The sequence below is a fragment of the Carlito syrichta genome, unplaced genomic scaffold, assembly GCF_000164805.1.
Source record: "Carlito syrichta isolate Samal-C Ts95f unplaced genomic scaffold, Tarsius_syrichta-2.0.1 Scaffold308157, whole genome shotgun sequence".
NCBI classification, from domain to species: Eukaryota; Metazoa; Chordata; class Mammalia; order Primates; family Tarsiidae; genus Carlito; species Carlito syrichta.
Window position 1 is genome coordinate 58205 of NW_007252253.1, and position 10949 is coordinate 69153.

Consider the following 10949-nt stretch of genomic DNA (forward strand, 5'->3'; position numbering starts at 1 on the left):
CAAATATTGGTTACCTATTCCAATGTGCATGAGGATATCTTCTGCCTTTTCTAAGATTCTTATAATTTGAGATTTTATGTTTATGTCTTTGATACATTTAGAGATGATTTTTGTGTATGGGGATAGTTAGGGGTCTTGTTTCATTCTTCTGCATGCAATCAGCCAGAAAAAAAGAAGAAGCTATGGGATCCATAGTGGGCAAAAAGATGAGAAACTGAACAGCCAAGATTAGAGCTAGGCAGCCTCTGACCATTTTGCCAGTACAGACGGCAAGCAGCCTTTGGATGTAGGGAAAGGGTGAGTGAGGGAACCCTGAGGCTCTGCTCTGAACTCCTGCTACTGACTTGGATTGTCCCTTGAGTCTCATGGGACTTCAGTTCCACATGGGTAAACTACCCAGCAGCTTGCTGCCAAAACTCATGTGGAGATTCTCAGGCAATCAAACCCTGAATGGATCCAGCCACATCATTCTGAGAGCCCAGTTTCAGTAGCTGGGTCTTACTAGTAGTTGCCTGATCAGAAAGGGAGCAGGATACCAGATGCTTTCATGTACTCCAAGGACAATTTCCACTACTTCTGGCAATTTCTGCCTTGGGCAAGCTGCAGCAAGAAAACACGTGGCCAGGTATAGCTTTGTGTTCTGAGTGTAGCCTGCCTGTGTCAAAAAACGAGAGCTGGGCAGATCTCACCTCTGCTAGCAACTCCATATGCCCTATATGAACACTTTTGCGTAACAGAGGCAGCTCTGCTCATCCCTAGAATGTTATCACAGTATTCAAGGGACCCCTCTCAGTAGATCACCATTTGTGCACACATCTGGGGAACTGGAGCATGAACTTGTCTGACCTAGTCCTCCCCAAATGACTTTTTACCCCTACCTGCCGCTGAATATGAGTAGGGAATTTTGGGACTCCCATCACCCATTTATTTTCTAGGACATCTGAGTACTTATCTCTGGCAACAGGGGACAAGCCAAAGGCCCATTGTCACCACTGCAGCTCTCTCCATTAAGCATCACCTCCTGACTAGAAGTCAAAAGGTATAACCCATTATAATATATGACACAATAACACAGTGCTTGGGAAGGTTTGTTGCAAGATCTCAGCTAACACCGTGATCCACAGCACTCTGGCAACTCAAGAGGCCTTGGGTCTGTTCAAATACCCAGAACAGCACTGCCATAGCTGACTATTGAGAAAGCCACCACACTAAGAAAGCCCTACGAACTAGGCCAACTCCCCTGCCAAACACATCAGAGCTGGTTCTAGCACTTACCTTTGGAAAACCAGAGGCCTGGTCAGCCCAGTCTGGCTCTACCCAACATCGCTTCCCCCTCAGGAGTTAAGAGCAAAGCCCATGCCACTGCACACCTGCAGACTAGCCCATAGTCTGAGACATAATAAGAGTGTTAAGGGGTGAGTCCTGGAGCCTATTGGAGAGTTCGTTGGAAGATAATATGAAACACACAAAAAAGAAAAGAACAAGAACCTGGTAGAGATCAAATCCTGAAAGACTTATTATTTTAACGAAAAGGGTAGTTAGGAGTACTTCTGGCCTCTCTAGCTCTTGCAGAAGACTTCCGGTACCCAAACTCAAGGAAAGATTCGGTGCCCTTTGGAACCCAAGTGCTGGAGTGGGCTGCGATTTGGGGACTTCTGAAGGGCACTACCTGCCAGTTCATGCAGGTTCGCTTCCCTTTCCTCCAGGATCACAGCTGCAGTAGAAGGTTCTATACCAGATGCACACCAGTTGGGGGACTTTACTCTGCTCAGAGACATTCCACCCTTGAAACTTCATGCCGGTGAGTCCCTCGAAAACACTCCTCAACACCAGTCTGGATTGTGGCTAGACCCAAAAGAGAAACAGGACTCAAAGTAGTTGGGCCTTCACAGATTGACACTCCCAGGGGAATGGGGTGTGCACTACAATAAAAAAATATATCCACAGAGCAGGATTCTGTTTCCCAGAACTCCATATCCAAGGCAAGTTTCTGTCAGCAAAGATGCAGACACAATGCTGGGCTCAGTGGGGGAAGGCAGTAGTTCTGTCCCAGCAGGTGAGCTACCCTGGTGCCTATGAAGAGTTGTGGAGAAGCAAAATTCTCCACCCCCTGACCCAACGTTACCAACATTTACGTCTCCTACAGGAACTCACTGTGAGTGCCACTGTTGACATTTTTTCTGCATCTACTTGGGAATTGTGTCCTTCAGGCCTACACTTGAACAAGGTGTGGGATTCTCTATACAAAATGTCAATATTCCTATAGACGGACACAGGTGGATGCCTAATCTGAAAATTTGGAACACCAGGACAGGGACATAATGAAAAGGCAGGCCACACTTATGCCAGCACAGGAGCTGAGGTAACTCCTTCCCTCTTTCCAGTGAAGAACTCTGCATTTCACTGGGAGATACCCTAACCACCTGTATCAGGAATAAGACTTTTGTCCATCATACTGGTATTGCACATAACCACCTGCTTCCACTGCAACCTTGTTTCACCCATAGGTGCCAAAGCTAGACAAGCATAAACTATATACATTAAAGACACATACCTAAGAAAAAGAAAGGAGTAAAACTCTAAACAAAAATAAATATAATTGTATTAAAAGAAATAGTTTACACAAATAAGAAAAAGACAGAAAAATAATTATGGCAATATGAAAAACCGAGTTTTACAACTCCCCCATAAGATGACACTAAATGTTGAGCAATGACCAAAATGCAATATTTGAAATTACAGATGTTGATTATAAAACTGCTTAATAAGATCCAAGAAAATGTTTAAAACCTACAGCAACAACAACAACAACAACAACAAAACTCAAGAAACTATTCAGGACATGAATGAAAAATTCTCCAAAGAGATAGATAATTTAAAATAAAACCAATCTTAGCTTCTGGAAATAAAATACTCATTTAGGAAGTATCAAATGCAGAGGAAAATTTTTAAAATGAACTGGATCAAGTAGAAGAAATAATTTCAGAACTTGAATACAATGTTTTCAAATTAACAAAATCAGACAAAAATAATGAAAAAATAATTTAAATAACTGAATTAAGTATCTTTAAAATGTAGAAAACTTGAGCAGCAAGAAAATTCATAATTCACTATCATCAAATGGATTTCATCCTAGGGATAAAAGAATAGTTTGACATGTAAGTCAATAAATGTGATCCACTACATAAGCAGTATTAAAAACATAAATCATATGATTATTTCAATAGCAATGTACAGAAAAAGGCATTTAATAAACTCTAGTAATCCTTCATGATACCTTCACTGTATATTTCATATGTAATGCTTTCAACTTTGATCTTTTTGCTCAAAATTGCTTTGGCTAGTCAATCTCTTGTCATTTTATATGAATTTTAGCATTGTTCTTGCTATTTTAGTAAAGAATGTCATTAGTATTTTGATAGGAATTGCATTGAATCTGTATTTTGCTTTGGATAATAGGAATATCTTAACAATATTGATCCCCCCATCTATAAACATGGAATATCTTTTTTATAAACAAGGTAATCAAAACAAGCTAAACAAAATAGCATGACACTGGCACAAACACAAACACATATGCCAAAGGAACAGAATGGAATACCAAAAAAATAAATCAACACATTTACAGCCAACTATTCTTTCAACCATAGTACTAAGAACACACAATGGGGAAAGGACAATCTCTTTAATAAATGGTCTTCGGACAACTGGATAAAAACATGCAGAAAAATTAATTAGACCTTTATCTTACACTATACACAAAAATCAATTTAAATGAATTAAAGACAAAAATATTAAAATGCGAAACTAGAAGATTACTAGAACAAAATATAAGGGAGATGCTTTATAACTTTAGTCTGGGCAATGAGATTTTGGAGATATAAATCCCAAAGTATAGGCAAGAAAAGCAAAAATAAAGAAAAATTACATAAAATGAATAAGTATTTTCACAGCAAAGAAGACAATTACAAGAATAAAGAGACAGTCCACCGAATGGAAGAAAATATTTGCTTCTGATAGCAGGCTAATATTCAAAATATTTAAAGAACTGAAACAATCCAATAGCAAGAAATCAAATATCCTGATTTAAAAGTGGGCTAAGAACCAGAATAGATATTTTTAAAAAGAAGATATAAAAATATCCACCAGGTATATGAAAACATGTTCAGTAACATTATACATTAGGAAAATGCAAATTGAAACCACAAGGAATCACTTCACATCTGTTAGAAGAGCTATTACAAAAAAGACAAAAGATAATAAGGATTGCTGAAGAAGTGAAGAAAAGGAAATTCTCTTATACTGTTGGTGGAAATGTAAATTATTGCAGCCATTATAAAAACAATATGAAGTTTCCTCAAAAATTAAAAATAAGAATTGGGCACGGTGATCTTATTCCTGTAACCTTAGTTATTTGGGAGCCCAAGAAAGGAGGATCACTTGAGGCCAGGAGTTAGAGACTAGACTTGGCAACATAGTGAGATCTCATCTCTCCAAAAAAAAATATAATAAATTTGTTGGGCATGGCAGCATGTTTCTATAAGTCCTAGCTACATGGAAGAATTACTGAAGCCTTGGGGTTAGGTGCTGAAGTGAACTATGACAACATCACTGCACTCAAGTCTTAGCGACAGAGCAAGATTTTGATTCAAAAAAATAAAATAATAGAAAAAACATATGATCCAATAATCCCACTACAAAGTATATATTTGAAAAATCAGTATGTGGTACAGATATTTGAGCCCTCATATTTATTACATTGTTCATTATAGCTAAGATATGAAATTTACCTAAGTGCCAATCACTAGCTAAATTGTTAAAGAAAATATGGTATATATATCCAATGGAATACTATGCAGCTTTTTTTTTTTTTTAAAGATAGTCTGCCAATTACAACAATATGAATAAACAGAGAGGACATTATTTCAAGTAAAATAAACCAAGCACAGAAAAACAAATACTATATAATCTCACTCCTATCTGGAATGTAAATAAATTGGTCTAGGATAAGAGAAAAGAATAGTGATTACCAGGGCTGGGGTGGTTGAGATAAGGGAAAACTGAAGTGTGATTGGTCCAAAGTTGGTCCAGCTAGTAAGATAACTAAGTTGAAGAAATCTATTGTACAAGATGATAACGATTGTTAACAATATCTTGTATCTTTGAAAAATGGTAAGACAGTGAATATATTCTCACCTCAAAAATGTTAATTGTGTGAGTCAATTTATATGTTAATTAGCTAGATTTAGTGATTCCACAATTGGTACCATGTGTTCCTTTGAGGACTTTCCAATTATAAAGCAGAAACAGAGGGTGAGAAGCTGAGCAGAGTTTTTACTAATTGCACAACACTGAAAGGACAGCATTGAAATTTGGGGTTGAAAAAAAGTAAGAGACCTAGCACCAACCAGGTTTTTAGTTTGTAACCTTGAAGGGCTACAAACAATATGTCAGGATGAATCTGTAAAGCACTAGTCGTCACCAAGTCTGAAACCAAGATTGAAATCAGGTCATTTCAAGATTGGATTAGTTCTGCCCAAAATTGCTTTCTAGGAGAAAAATTATCTCTGAAGAAAGATAACACCAATGACTTTAAGTTATCCTTAAATGTATTTGTATGTAATGTCCACCATAGTGTCAAAAGTAACCAAGCATTTGGAAAAAAAAGGCTTTTAACAAAAATAAAGAGGAATAAGATGATAGACACTCAAAGGAGAGTCAGATTTAGATTAATTAGAATATATTTTAACAAGACTATGATGAATATGTTCTAAAATGTGAAGAATGTGAAGAAAAAGCTGAACAGATTACAAAAAAAGTAGACTTTCTAAAAGTGAAAAATACAGAAACTAAAATTTAGTATAAAAAAAATTAGTCTCACTTGAATAGAGAAATAGAGAACTAAAAGATGGGTCAGAAACCAATGGAAAACAATAGAGAATCCAGAGATAAAACCACTGAACTACAACCTACCCATCTTTGACAAAATTGATAAAACAAACATTGGGAAAAGAACACCCCATTCAAAAACATGATGCTGGGAAACCTGGCTAACCATATACAGAAGAATGAAGCTGAACCCTTACCTCTCACTGTATACAAAAATTATCTCAAGACAGGTTAATGATAATGTAAGAACACAAATTATAAAAATTCTAGAAGAAAAATTCCAGAAGTCTAAAAATTTTAGATGAAATCCTGGGAAACACATTCTCTGGGACATCGACCAGGACAATAAATTTATGATCGGGTTCTCAAGAGCAAAACCCCAAATTTATGACAAAGTACTCAAAAGCAAATAAAGCAAAACTCATAAACTGAAAAGCTTCTGAACAGAAAAAAAAAAAATCAACAGAGTAAATAGCCAACTTACAGAATGAGAGACAATATTTGTAAACTATGTACCTGACAATGGCCTAATATCCATAATCTATAAGAAACTCAAACAAATCAACAGAAAAAAATCACCTCATTAAAAAGTGGGCAGAGAACATGAACAGACATTTCTCAAGGAAGTCATACAAGAGACCAAAAAACATGAAGAAATGCTAAACATCACTAATCATTAGAGAAATGCAAGTCAAAACTACTATGAGATACCTTCTCACACCAGTCAAAATGACTACCATTAGAAAGTCAAAAAACAGGCGGGACTTGGTGGCTCAGTCTGTAATCCCAGCACTTTGGGAGGCCAATACCCGTGCATTGTCTGAGCCTGTGGGTTCGAGATCAGTCTGGGAAACTTGGTGAGAACTGTCTCTACAATAAATAAAAAATGAACCAGGTGTGGTAGCACCTGTAGTTCTGGCTACTTGGAAGGCTGAGGCAGAAGGATTGCAGGAGCCCAGCAGGTCGGTGCTGGGGTGGCAGTGAGTGTACCACTGCACTCCAGCCTGGGCAACGGAGTAAGACTCCAACTAAAAAAAAAAAAAAGGCAAAAACAACAGATATTGGAGAGACTGGAGAAAGGGAATGCTCATAAACTGTTAGTTGGAATGTTAACTAGTCCAGCCCCTGTAGAAAGCAATTCGGAGACTTCTTAAAAAGCTAATAAATGTCTATTGTTTGACCCAGGAATTCCACTAATGGAAATATACCCAAAGGAACATACATCATTCTGTCAAAAAGACATATGCACTTGTATGTTTATCACAGCATTATTCACAATAGTAAAGAGATGAAACCAACCAAAGTGCCCATCAGCAGTGGACTGGATGATAAAAATGTAGTACATATACACCAGGGAGTACTACTACACAGCCATAAAAAAGAATGAAGTCTTGTTCTTTGCAGCAACATGGATGCAGCTTGAGACCATCAAAGTGAACTATCATAGAAGCTGAAATCTGATTACTGCAAGTTCTCACAAGTGGAAGCTAAATTCTGACTATGCACAAGCACAAGAATAGGAGAAACAGACACTGGCAACTTCTAAAGAGGAGAAAGATAAGAGTTAAAAACCACCCATTGGTTACCATGCTCACCTCCTGAGTCACTAGCTCAGTAGAAGCCCAAACTTTGTTATCATAAATATACTTATGTAACAAACCAGCACATGATTTAGACCTTAAATCTAAAATAAAATGTAAAATAAAATAAAGATGACTTATTCAAAGAATTTTATTTTTAAAAAGATGGTCAGAAAACCACACAGAGAAATGGAGAAAATAGAGCATGGAGAAAATAAAGAAAAGGAAGATAAGGAAAACTGTTTATGTGCCATACGGGACTTAGTCAACTGAGGCCTAACTGATGTATATTTAAAGAACCAGAAGGAGAAGACGTACATTGGTAGAAACAATACTTGAAGATAATAAAGGTTGAGAATTTTTGAAAGATGAAAAAATATTTCAATATATGAAAACAAAGATTCAAGAATAATTATGAATTTCAAATAGGATAAACAAAAAGAAAATCATACCACCTCACAAGCAAACCAAAAAGCCACAAACCAAATATAAATTATATATCTTAAAATTAAATAACAGGAAAAATCACACTACCAACAATGAAGTGGAGAAAACAGATAATAAAACTCAACACCCATTCACAATTTAAAAACTTGTTAAAACTGAAGTAGAAAAAAATGTTCTTATCCTGAGAAAGGCTGCCTGCAAAAATATTGTACAAAACTTATACATATGATGAAATTTTGAAAAACTTTCCAATTCTAAGATTTAGATAAGGTAGTAGATATAATAAAAGCAAGTAATTAAATTGGCTAACTAGTTAGAAAGAATAGATTTCACATCATAAAAATAATAACAATGAAAAATAACAACAAAATATCAGCTCCAGATGGATTGGATACCCCCAAAAAATCAAAAGTCAAAAGTCAAAAGCAAGCCACAGAATATTCTTTATCTCCTTGTGATTAACATTTGCAGCAACATGCATGGAACTGGAGGATATTATGCTAAGTAAAATAGGCCAGGCACAAAAGAACAGGTATGGCGTGTACTTATTCATATATGGGAACTAAACAAAAGTTGACCTCAAGAAGGTAGAGAGTAGAATAGTGGTTATCAGAGGCTGGGAATGACAGTTGGGAGAGTGGATAAAAAAGAGCTTGATTAATGGATGCAAACATACAATTAGATAAAAGATAAATGTTTTAGTGGTGGATAGCACAGTAGGGTGACTATAGCTAGCAATTGTTTATGTATATTTCAAAAATAACAGAAAAAAACTTGGGATATTTTCACCAAAGAAAAATAGATGCTTTAGGTGATGACTAGCCTAATTATCCTGATCTGATAATTATGCATTATATGTATATATCAAAACATTGTACTGTGCCCCATAAATATGTACAATTATTATGTATCGATTAAAAAAAATCAAACTAAATGTAGCAGAAGATACTTTAATATTGGCAAAGAATTTTTAAGATATTATTTAAAAGAAAAATATAACAGTAATAAAACTACATGCAACCAAAACAGAAATTTATAAAACAGGAAGTTATCCAAATGGTCAATAAATACATAAAAGTCTTATTAGTTGTCATCAAAATACAGATTAAAATCTCAATAAAATATCACTATACACCTGAAAAATAACTAAAGTTTAATAGACCAACAGTGAGAGGACCGTAATAAAGTATACCATAGACTTAGGTTAAGAGCATGCTATAACCCAATAAATATGTAATCAGCTTGTGGACAATAGCACAGCCATTTTTAGTTTTCTGCTTTAAAACATAACCTGTAGCTGTTTAAAGTTTCAGTTATGGGAAAAAACTGCAAAGCTCCGGTTACAAGCTTCAACCCCTTCCCTTATCTCACTTTCCCCTTAGCAACAACCAATCAGGTGAAGGGGGTAATCACCTAAGTTTCCAGATGTCTCTGCAACTTCCCTAGCTAGTGGGCCAAGGTCAGCCCAAGTCAGGCTAGCCAATCCTCCATGGTTAAACTGACCACCAGAGGTTACTACCCAATTAAATGGTAACAAAATTGGAAAGCCCCCCAAACTCCTCCTCCCTTTGTGTAAAAGCATAAAAGGCATCTGCTTAAGGAAATCAGAGCCTCTGAATATACTCCGCTGTGTCGGTTGTCGACAGAGACCCAGGCTCGAGCTTGCAAATAAAGACCCTCTTGAACTTTCATCGGAATTGACTCTTGGTGGTCTCTTGGATTGAACTTTCGGCCACTACATTTGGGGGCTCTCCTGGGATCCCAGAGACCCCGAGACCCCAGTCTGGAGGGTTTTCAGGCCGGCATTCGGTAAGTCGCTCCCTGGTTAGCGCATCTGTGTTCTGTGTCTCAGGTGGAGCTCCACACTTTGTTCTGAGGTTGGCATCAGGCTAGGCGGATGCTCTGGAAAGCCACTGGCCAGGGCTCGTGGGAGACATCTCACATTCCCATTCGGAAGATCAGGTCTTCATCTGTGGAGAAGGTCAGATTCGTCGATGGTCTATCTCTCCCCTATCGTACTTTCAGATTTGTTTTCACAGCTGCTACTGTCTCTTGTCGTTTTCCCTTTTTGTCTTGTTGGTTGTGTTTGTTGGGGCAACAGTACTGGCAAGTGAGATGGAACAGACACAGACAATGCGTTAACTCTCATGACTGAAAACTTTTCAGAACTAAAGGAAAGAAATTCCGAGATTTGTGCGCCACTGAGTGGCCTGCCTTCAATGTAGGCTGGCCACAAGAAGGGACCTTTCTAACAAGTGTTCTCTTGCAGGTCAAGAGTGTGTCATCACAGCCTCGCGAGAAGCAGAATCCCTTCCATAAGTCCCCAAAGAACCCCTTTTACCCCATTCTCCCTGATTCTAAATTGGAAGAGATAATTCCCCCCCCATACCAGTCAGCTCCCTCTAAACTTTCAGCCCCACCAGCGCCACCCCTCCCCCCCTGCTCCCAGCCTGTGTGCAGAGCCGCGCGTCCCGGAGGCTCTGGGACCATAGCGGCAGGCGGCAGTGGCAGCAGAGCAGCCCTCTGCAGGTCATAACGTCTCTGGCCGTGGCAAGGACCTCCCCTGGAGGGAGTTGGGAAATGGCGCCCCCTGGAGGGAGTCGGGAAATGGCACCCATGCTGTGGGGCCAAGGCCGGTTCTGGGAAGCGGGCGGTGACCGGCTGGAGCGTGCAGCCATGGAGTCAGAGTGCTGGGAGCTGCTGCTCCACCATGGCGAGCTGCTGGCACTGGGCGGCCACCTGAAAGCAGAGCCGGAGGTGCTGCACCACAGGGCCCCGGCCAGGCCTGAGTGCCTTGGCACCCTGGTGGACTATCTGGTGTTCAACTACCGGCTCCACCACGGGCTGGGCTGGAGCGCAGCCCTCGCTGTGGGCGTGGGCGCCGGCGGCATCCTCAGCTGCCTGGGCTGCCGGGGCTTCCTGAGCGAGCCGGCGACCGTGCCCTGCTGTGGCAGAAGGCAGCATATGCTCAAATATATTTCTTGTGTGATTGAGTGAATAAACACAGAAACACATGTGACTGATTCAGGATCA

General features: G+C 38.8%; 1 pseudogene; it reads left to right on the forward strand.

Annotated features, from left to right (window-relative positions):
* The first annotated feature begins 10496 nt into the window (after window positions 1-10496).
* LOC103267519 overlaps window positions 10497-10949 on the forward strand; it is a 75684-nt pseudogene continuing 75231 nt past the window's right edge.